The 10,216-nt window shown below is 37.4% G+C and overlaps 1 long non-coding RNA gene across 1 annotated transcript; it reads right to left on the reverse strand.

Moving 5' to 3' along the window:
• Positions 1 to 1,859: 1,859 nt before the first annotated feature.
• LOC105739827 lies at positions 1,860 to 9,975 on the reverse strand. Its single transcript, XR_001115809.2, has 3 exons — positions 9,844 to 9,975; positions 7,781 to 7,856; positions 1,860 to 1,996 (listed from the first exon to the last, which is right to left on the reverse strand). It is a non-coding gene; the product is annotated as an uncharacterized LOC105739827 (long non-coding RNA).
• Positions 9,976 to 10,216: the final 241 nt, after the last annotated feature.

Consider the following 10,216-nt stretch of genomic DNA (forward strand, 5'->3'; position numbering starts at 1 on the left):
GTGTTGGCTGAAAACTATTGAGGGTTTGGTTTGAGTTTAGCCATTAGAGATACCTGCAAGACATTTGGAAGACAAAAGAGAGAGGCTGTCCTTTTAGGGTAGTAGTTGCTGAAAGGTGTGGGCATCACATACGGAAAAGTTTTTCTCATGACTTTCAAATGTCCTTTTAAGAATCTCCTGTTTCAAGATTTCAAGCAGCCAAGATTCCCTGGCTGAACTGTTTTTTCTCCATTTTGTCTTCTTGCCACTCTTGATACCCACATGAGAGAATGCAAGATATTACTAAAAGCCTGGAACTCCTGGGGGAAAACAGGAGGCACCATGGACCCCATTCTGCAAAAAACCTCTGTTTTCCCATAGAACCTCAGGAATTGACATGAAATAAACCTTTCTCAAAATCTAAGGCTCCAGAATGGAGCATCCAGAATCCCTGGGTATCATCCTGGAGGCAGTCTCTTTGGTTTTGCAGAAAGCTGAGATCACTAGTTGTAGCCTCTATGACCCTGTATTTTCTATTACTTCTACAACCTTCCACTGGTTATTGTCTCTGATCACCTTATTAAAACTCATTTCATCATAAAAACAATAACAGCAATAAAAAACTTGAAAGATGCACTCAGTTGGATAGTGTCCCCTGCAAAATTTATGTCATTTCGTGAACCTCAGAATGAGACCCTGTTTGTGTAACCTCTCAATGGGGTCTCAGGGAGTTATCTAGAATCTAATGCTCCACAATTGGTAAGTTGAACAATTTTCAAAAGACAAAGAAGCAGTTTATGACTTTAAGCATTTGGCAAATTTGATATTTGGCCTTAATTTAGACCAAATGTTCAAAGTTTGAAGACATTTTTATTTTACCAATAATCTTTAAAGTTGTCTTTATTTCCAATAGATTACTAAAGTCACATGAACAAAAAATCCTCAGTTCCTACTTTTCTGACATAATATTATTTAAGTGTTTATTTTTCTGAGCCAATTAATCAGATAAGTTTTATATAAACATCATACATACAACTCATATAACTATAAGTGTAAATATACAGAGAGACAGAAGACCCAGTAGTTGTAAGATTTTTCTTTTGCCAGTTTCTTAATTAGATTACTGGTTTCAGTGTTTTTTTTTTTTTTTTTTATTTTTTTTTTTCCTAAAAACAATATTTTTTATGGCTAGTAACCACCGCATTTCTCTCATAGGGGAATGAAATGAGAATAGAAAGGAAGGAACATACATTCGGGATGGGGGGGGGGGAGGGGGGACAGCATTAGAAAAAACTAAATGACATAAGGTCAAAAAAACAAAAAATAAAAACTCAATTGCAATTACTAAAAAAAAAAAAAAAAAAAAAAAAAAAAAAAAAAAAAAAAGATTACTGGTTTCAGGGTGGAGCCCTTGGAGGAACAGAACCAGGAAAGCTTGCAATTTCTAGAGCCTAATGAGCAGGCACAGCTAGAAGGCAAAAAAGAGATCCCCCAAATTAAGGGTGCCATTTCATATTGGATCTTGGATCCCCAAAATAGAGGGAAATACTATGGGAGGAGATAGTGCAGTGCTTCTACCATGCATTTCATTGCAAGGCAACCCAAAGTCAATCAGCCCATTTTGTATTCAGCCCATCCCCCATGGGTCTCATCTCTCAGTGAGGGGTAGGGATATTTCCGTATCTTCCAGGTGGCCAAGAACATGCTTCTCTAATCTAAGTGTGCAAAGAGGCAAGTATTTCTCCATAATTGCCTTAGCCATCCTGTAAAGTATATTTCCTCCCTAGTTATTTACACAACAAGGCTAATATACACAGTAATTTTTGATACTCACAAAAGTCAAAATTGTCAGCTAACACAAGGCAAAACAGAACAGGGTCTTAGATTTTGAGAAAGGTTTATTTCATGTCAATTCCTGGGGTTCTGTGGGAAAAGAGGAGTTTTTCCCCGAATGGGGTCCATGGTGCCTCCTGTTTTCCCCCAGGAGTTCCAGGCTATTAGTAATATCTTGCATTCTCTCATGTGGGTATCAAGATGGCAAGAAGACAAAATGGAGAAAAACAGTTCAGCCAACTGAGAAGGAAACTTTTTTTAATTAGAAAAACATAATTCAGGAAGAGAAGAAAGATAAAGCCCTTTTAAATATATATATATATATAGCTTGGATATCTGTTTTTATTAAGCCAATTTTAACCACAGAGTTCTTTTGTTAAAAACAGAAAATCTTAAAAACATCTCTTATTATGACTCCAGCCATGACGGCCAATGTGTCTGGCCTTTGAATTCTACTCCAGGCAACCTCCTACATGAAATTAGTAAGTTTTAACTAAGATTATAACTCAACTGTAGATGCATAAGGCATTTTAAAATGACAGTAAGAAGTTTTTTTTTTTTTAATAAGATTTAGAAACTCCCCAAGGACAGTTCAGAGAAAGGAGAATTCAAGACAAGAAGTCAGAAGCTATCCATGGGGGGTGTAGGGGGACAACCTCAATAAATGGCAGTTACGCAAATAACAAACCAGAAAGGAATCATTCCAGATGCCAAGAATTGAACCTGGGTCACCACTGTCAGGAGATAAAGCCTTAGCTATTGAGTTACACAGCATTGAGCAGTTTCTACTGGTTTTCCCAGAAAAAATCTAGAGCAGCCAATGTCAAGCTCGCAAAGCCTTTTAACTGCTCAAGAAAATTTTTAGGGCTAACTGTGACATGAACCCCAAAATTTCTGTCTTGTGGATGGTAAAGACCAAGATAAAGTGTCTTCACATGGTCACAAGGTTAAGCTCTTAAGGACCAAAAGCAAGACAGAAATGTCATGTGGTATTAGTTTCAGAGAACTGCAGCAAACTTGTAACTGACCAGCCTACTGGGCTGGCTTGAAAAGCAGGCTTATAGAGGTCCTAAACTCATGTTCTATCCTATGATACCCCTCTCTCCATTACAGAAAGACAAATTATTAGCACAAAGTGCAACAGATTTGCTACAGCCTAAGACTAGTGTCACGAATCTTTTTTTTTTTTTCACTATTAATCAAACCCTTCCAGAGGAGACACACAGTGAGGTTTATCACTTACCATCCACGCCCCACCTCTCCCACACACACACAATGCAGAAAGAGACACAGAGACCAGCATCTCGGCTGTAAGAATTTCTTACAGCCAAGCATACCCGGTTTCCGGATTCCTTTTCTCTGCAGCTTCCAGAAGATTGGAGCAGGTTTTGATGGCCCTGTTCACTGTGACATAGCTGTGAGGGACCAAGCCCCATTGCATAAGGAAGTCATCTTTCTCTGTTTTATGGAACCATAGGCAAAAGCTTGTCAATTTCTCAAGTTACTCCCAGACAGGCTGCATGGGAAACCAAATTAACATTTTCTATCCCAGCGGAAGCAAAATACACATAACCCAACAGACACTGGTCACCTCATTCAACACCCAATATCAACATGGCAAGGCTCAAAAACTTTTTCCTGCTGGTTCCTGTTGTCTTTTATCCACTTAGAGTGGGGAGGGGTGACCTCTTTTTGGGAACTCAATGGGTGGTCTCTGAGCAAGATGAAGAGCAGTCACCCTGAATCAGGCTTGTTAAATTTCTTTCAGGACTCACAGAACGTGACCAGATAGATACGGAGAGTTCTCCAAGTTAGGCCTACTGGACTTCCGCCAGCAATTCCTTCAGAGATCCCCTTCACATACACAAACATATACACAAAGACAATATGGACAGAAGGCCTTCCAAATCAAGATTCCTAACCAAGAACTCCACAGTATCCCTTCCAAACTACTTACCTATACTTTGTCTGAGAAATCTCTGTGAAATCTTCCTGATTGAGGAGAAGTCTCCCAAACTAAGACTTTTTCTACTAGTTAGGGAAAGCCAACCAAGACCCCTCAGGAGCCAAACCGAGACAGACACCCCATGGTGGAGCTACAGACACCCTGCAATGGGGATGCAGACATACACCCCATGATAGAGCTAGCTACAGAAACAGTCGGGAGAAGGAAGGAGGCATTGGCAGTGCCTAGGATACTCACCAACCCAGACATCCAAAAATGGGGCTACAGACAAACAGTTTACCAAGGGGCTACAGACAGACCCCCTGTGATAGGGTTACAGTGATGGGACATCTCCCCAGAACTATTTCTCTATTATAATTAAGTTCATGCACATTGGGTTGGCAGCACCCCGCCAGTAGCGAAAACTGCCAGGGTCAGCCCCCAGTCCAAGAGAACTAGACGAGTGCTTGGGCTAATCTCTGAATCCATTGCTGGAGGGTGGCTACTGAACCTTGCATGGGCAGGTAGCCACAACGGCAATCCCTGACGAGCCCCCAGATTTGTAACTGCCCAATGGATTCACCTTGCCCGCTGCCTAGACAGAGTTGATTTATGAAGACAGAGGAATTGGAACAGAGAAAGAGTAATTCACACAGAACTGGCTGTGTGGGAGACTGGAGTTTTACTATTACTCAAATTAGTCTCCTTGAAAACTTGGGGATCAGAATTTTTAAGGATAATATGGTGGTAGGGGGCCAGTAAATCAGAAGTTTTGATTGGTTGGCTCAGGGATGAAGTTATAGAGAGTCCAATCTGTTCTCTTCTGCTGCGTCGGTTCCTGGGTGAGCCCATAGAACTGGTTGGCAGCTCCAGGTGGGGCCATGCAGTTGTGAGAAATGCAAAAGCCTGAAAAGACATCTTAAGAGGCTCATCTTAGTTTCACAATAGTGACGTTCCCTTAAAGAGTAATTGGGGAAGTTAAGAATCTTATGCCCTCTGGAATAATAGCTGGTAATATTTAGAATTCTAGCCCCCTCATTCTAACTTGGTGGCTGGTGTTTTTTCATTCCGTTTACAAGATCAGTTTCACTTTTGGAAAGGGCTGTTATTTAAACCATAAACTGAATTCCTTCCCAAGGCTGGGTTGGCCTACACCCAAGAATGGATAAGGACAGTTTAGGGATTAGAAGCAAGATGGAGTTGGTTAGGTCTGATGTCTCTCACTGTCATGATTTCCTTAGTTATAATTGTGCAAAGGTGGTTGCATTCAGAAATAGGGGTTTGCTATTATATATAATAATAATAGTTAACTATAATAATAGTTAAGGTGAGATAATACTAAAGTAGGGTATACCCTTATTTCAATATGACTGGTGTCCTAAGAAAAAAAGAGACACAAAGAAAGACAGAATGCCACGTGAAGACAGAGGCAGAGACTGGAGGGATATAGCTTCACACCAAAAAACATTGCTGATCACCATGATAAATTAGAAGAGGAAAGGAAGAATTCTACTTAGGCTGTCTGAGGGATCATGACCCTGCTGACAGCTAGGTTTCAGTTGTCTGTCTTCCAGACTGTGAAGGAATGGATCTTATTTTTTTAAGCCACCCAGTCAGTTCCTGGTACTTTTGTTATGGCAGTCTTCAGAAATTAATACAATAGATGGTTCCTATTTCTCTGACTAAACTTTCAAGAACCAGGCATTTCAGGAAACAGAAACCAAAACAAGATTCCTTGGCACAATCTCGCCCAAGTATTTTAAGTGTTTTTGTGTTGTTAGAGACAGAATCAGTGAAAATTTCAGTGCCATATAAAAAGCCCATTTATTTATTTATTTTTACAATTTATCTTAGTGAAAGTTAGGGTCTGAAACACTTGAGTGTACGATTAATGATTCCTATGACTCAGAAAACTTGGGACCAGAATAAATATCTTTTAAGAAGATGGAGAATAGTAAGGTGAAATTTGTGGAGCAAATTCAGACAGCGGAATTTAACCTGAAAAAGTAACGCCGATACTATGAAGACAGTAGAAAATGGAAAGCAAAGCAAAACAAATTTCTTTAATGGGCGAAGATCGGCTATTTGAAGTTCTTTGCAATAGAGCACATAATAATGTTTATTTAGCAATTAGAGAGGCTAGTATTCTAAGAACATTCTGCCAATTATTATATTTAATCTCCATAACAATTTTATGAGGTAAGTACAAAAACCCCCTTTGGAAAGATTATTACAGTGAGAGAAATCTAACATATCTACCTCTACCTTGTGTTTAAACTCACAAGCTAACTGGGATTATTCATTCCTGGGCATAGGCCAAGCTAACTATAGGAGAAATTTATAGTTTAACCTTAAAACAAGAATGATAATAGCTCTTTTGCAAAACTGCCTTCCTACTTGTTCAGGGACCAAAACCACCTTCATAAAACTAACGAAAGGCCACAAGGTTAGAATTATGGGAAGGCGGCACTATTCACAATAGCAAAGAGTTGGAACCAACCCAAATGTCCAACAACGATAGACTGGATTAAGAAAATGTGGCACATATACACTATGGAATACTATGCAGCCATAAAAAATGATGAGTTCGTGTCCTTTGTAGGGACATGGATGAAACTGGAAAACATCATTCTCAGTAAACTATCGCAAGGACAAAAAACCAAACACCGCATGTTCTCTCTCATAGGTGGGAATTGAACAATGAGAACTCATGGACACAGGAAGGGGAACATCACACTCCGGGGACTGTTGTGGGGTGGGGGGAGGGGGGAGGGACAGCATTAGGAGATACACCTAATGCTAAATGACGAGTTAATGGGTGCAGGAAATCAGCATGGCACATGGATACATATGTAACAAACCTGCACATTGTGCACATGTACCCTAAAACCCTAAAGTATAATAAAAAAATAAATAAATAAATAAATACCAAAAAAAAAAAAGCAAAAAACAAAAAAAAAAAAAAAGAATTATGGGAAGGGCTTGAATTCTGCTAAGACCTATGCATAAGACTTAACCTGTGCAAAGTTTAGGCAATAACCAGCTGTGGTTCTATAGCTTGCTTACTGTCTAGGAGTCCTGAAGCCTGAGGTCATAAGATTCAGAACTTTCCCAATTGCTCCTATAGATAGCATCACTATTGTAAAAAACCTAGGATTGGTCTTTGAGATATTTTTCAGACTTTGTATTCCAGTGGACCAACTGATACCATCTGGACCCACCTGGCAGAGTTGGTTATTTAAAGTCTTTAAACAAGTGGTCGGTGACACCCCCACCCAGAAACTGATTCAATGTGTGAAGACAGTTTGGGCATTCTTATGATTTCCTCCCCAAGCAACAAGCCGCACCGATTCCCTAACCCCCTGCCTGTCAATTATTCTTAAAAAGCCTAGCCTTCAAGATCTCAGAAAGTCAGATTTGAGAAATATCTTCCATATTCCTGTTTGGCTGCCTTGCAATAATTAAAATCTCTGCTGCAACACTCCTGCTGTTCTCAGCGTATTGGCTTTTCTGGGCAAGAAGAATCTGTCAGGCTATAATGGTACTTGCATTATCTTTATTTTACAGATGAGGAAACTGTCATCTCAGCATTTGTTGACTCAGTGAACTTGGCAGAGTTGGTTATCTAAAGTCAGATGGTTTGGGTCACAGCCGTTTTCCTGTGCACATTTCTCCTCTTATGTTAATACAGGTGGGAAGTTTTAGCCAGCTATTCATTTTTTTTAAGACCACACTCGTTTTTATTCCTGAAGTTCATTGGTAAGTTATTTCTGCTTTTCTGTGTTTCAAGTCTTTTTTTCTTTAGGTGTTAGCTACAACTGTGATATTGGTCTCCAATAACATTTAGATTATCTGACCCCACATAAAGATTTTTTCCTTTATAGTAAGAATAGGTCATACTAATTTCTTATTGTTTGTTAAGAAACAGTCTTAGAATAACTATTTTACAGTGTATCGTTTTTACCAATTATATCACATTAATAATAATGGATGAAAAAGATGAAGCAAATAAATTTGACTTACAGAAGATTTCCAGCATTTGTTTTCTATTTTCAGTGTTTCATATTTCTCAACTGAAAGGCTATAAAGCTCTGAGGATCTAAAAGGTAAAAATATCTTCAAAACATTAGATTCAAACCTCCCAGAAAAGCATTGGCATTATTAACTTTTAATAGGACAATAGCAGAAAACAAGATTTTGTTCTTCTTTTATCCAGTAGTGAAAATTTTATTAATAAATAGGATAAATTATAGTGTCAAGAAATTTTTGTTATTAAAGATTTTTTCCTTTTTTTTTTCCCCTGGGGGCTAGGCCTGGGAATTCCGCCATCCATCTGAAAGAATGAGTTTTTTTTTTTTCTTGTTCAAATATGATTCCCTTATAACCTGCAGCATTTTTTATTCATGGTACAAATATTAGTGGTAGTGTTGGGAGATAAGATTAAATTATATTCACTAATATAATGAAGTATGGGGAAGAGACTAGAAGAATCAAGTTTAGTGTTTGAAAAATCAATAAGCTTCCCAGTATCTGGCAAATCCAGAGAGGATAATGATTGGAAGAACCACAAGAAAGTAGATCGTATATGTATCAGCCTTATTTGTAAGGAAAAAAAATGTAGGAAAAAGAATATCAAACGTAATTTGATATACAGTTGTGGAAGAAAACACTACATCCTCCAACTTTTACTATTTTTATTTTTTAAGCATTACATAAATAAGCTAGTACTTTATTAGAATCAGACTATACTTCGACTTAAAAAATTAACAGTTTAGAGGTAATTCTTTGTCAAAATCTGGTAACTCAGGAAATCTTAGGCAATATTTGTTAGCCCTTTTGAGCTGAAAGAACAACTGTCTTAATTGCTGCTGCTTAGAACCCTGAGATGACTTTTATGGTGAAAAATGTTATGGACCACTCTGGAAAATAAGAGTTCATGCCTTGAAAATTCTGCTGTAGGTAATGAAACAATAATGGAAGCAGAAAGGTTAAATAGCTTTTCTAAAGATCAACAACCAGTAAGTAGTAGAGCAAAAATCAGTATAAAATTTTACAACCTCAGGGGCTTTTAACCATATCACTGATGTTTTCTAAAGACTTTTGTTAATGAAGTAACACTTTCTATAGACATGATGTTGTAGCTAAAGGGATATCTCCCAGTATTAATACTTAATTTTTTCTTGGCTATACATTTTAAAAATTATTACCTTAAAACAAAGTAATAAAATCTCCTTGCATGCAATGGATTCCAAAAAGGGTAAAGATAATACTAAAGTTGTCTAGTTGTCCTTTAACGTACTGTACTATAATTTCATTATAAAATCTGTTAAAATATTCAAAAACATTTAATATTACATTCTACATGAATTAGATTTTATAAAATTTTCTGAAATAAATATAGCCATAGCAATGTATAATAAGAGAAAGATATGAACATAGAAAAAAAACTTCAAAAAAGTTAAAACTTGATTTTTTATACTTTTCAGAATGAGAGAAGCAAGTTTTTAAGTGAAAATGCATTATCAGGTAACGACTACAAAAAATTACCAGCTCCTCAGCTTGCAAAGATCTCAAGGCCAAGTGCCTTTTCCATTATCAAGCATAAGAGCACTAACCTCAATACTCATTTACAGGAAAGTTTTTATTTCTTTACTGCATTTATGAGCATTTGTCTAGTTTTCATACCTTAGGCAACAAAATGACAATGGCAGAATTGACCTTTTGAAAAAAAATATATTTTTACTCATTTCAAAAGAGAAATGAGTTCAGACATGGAGCTACAAAGTTCAAAAAACAAAAAGATAAAAGAGGCTGAAAATGAATGGAATATGGTACATACATTTTTAAATGTATATAAAATGTAATATATTAAAGTAAAAAATATAATTAGAGGTTAAAGTCTTAAAATTTTGAGTAAGTTGTTTGGATTTAGAAAATGTATGCTTTTCTGAATACAGATGATTAATTTCTGGTGTGTAAGGGAAACATTATCTTTCTCAATAATATATTGCCCTTGTCTATTTGGGCCACTATAACAAACACAACATAGACTGGCTTGCTTATAAAAACAAAAATGTATTTCTCACATTCTGGAGGCTGAAAGCCTGAGTTCAGGGTGCTAGCACAGCTGGGTTCTGGTGAAGACCTGCTTCCTGGTTCATAGACTGCCATTTTCTCCGTGTATCCTCACATGGTGAAACTTGCAAGGGATCCCTCTGGGGTCTCTTTCATAAGAGCTCTAATCCCATTCATGAGGGCTCCACCCTCATGCCCTTATCACCTCACAAAGGTTTCCTTTCCTAATCCGATCACATTGGGGGTTTAGATTTTGACATAAATTTTGGGGAGGATATAAGCATTCAGTCCATAACATATATATATATATGTGTGTGTGTGTGTGTGTGTGTATATATATGTGCGTGTGTATATATATATACATATATATGTGTGTATGTATGT

The sequence above is a fragment of the Nomascus leucogenys genome, chromosome 5 (genome assembly GCF_006542625.1).
Source record: "Nomascus leucogenys isolate Asia chromosome 5, Asia_NLE_v1, whole genome shotgun sequence".
Classification (NCBI taxonomy): Eukaryota; Metazoa; Chordata; class Mammalia; order Primates; family Hylobatidae; genus Nomascus; species Nomascus leucogenys.